Genomic DNA, 378 nt, shown 5'->3' with positions numbered 1-378 from the left:
AGGATATTTCCTTTTTTCACCTAGGACCCTATGGGCTCCCAAATATCACTTTGCAGTTTCCACGACAAGATGTTAGCAAACTGTTTTATGAGGTGTAAGTTGTAAGTCTGTGAGACGAACTCACTGATCAGAAAGAAGTTTCTCAGAACGCTTCTTTCACGTTTGGAACTGATGAAATTTCCTTTATCAGCATAGGCCTCAAAACGATCCAAGAAGCCCTTCTCAGTTTCCTCAAAGACAGTGTTAATGGACTGCTCCATGAAACGTAAGTGTAGCGCCGTGAGATGAATTCACACATCACCAAGAAGTTTCTCAGAAAGCTTCTTTCTAGTTTTCAACTGATGATATTTCCTTTTTCACCATAAGCTTCATTGCGCT

This window comes from Rhinopithecus roxellana, chromosome 20, assembly GCF_007565055.1.
Source record: "Rhinopithecus roxellana isolate Shanxi Qingling chromosome 20, ASM756505v1, whole genome shotgun sequence".
Taxonomy (NCBI): Eukaryota; Metazoa; Chordata; class Mammalia; order Primates; family Cercopithecidae; genus Rhinopithecus; species Rhinopithecus roxellana.
The sequence above is the reverse complement of the archived record's forward strand: the minus strand, read 5'-3'. Positions refer to the sequence as shown.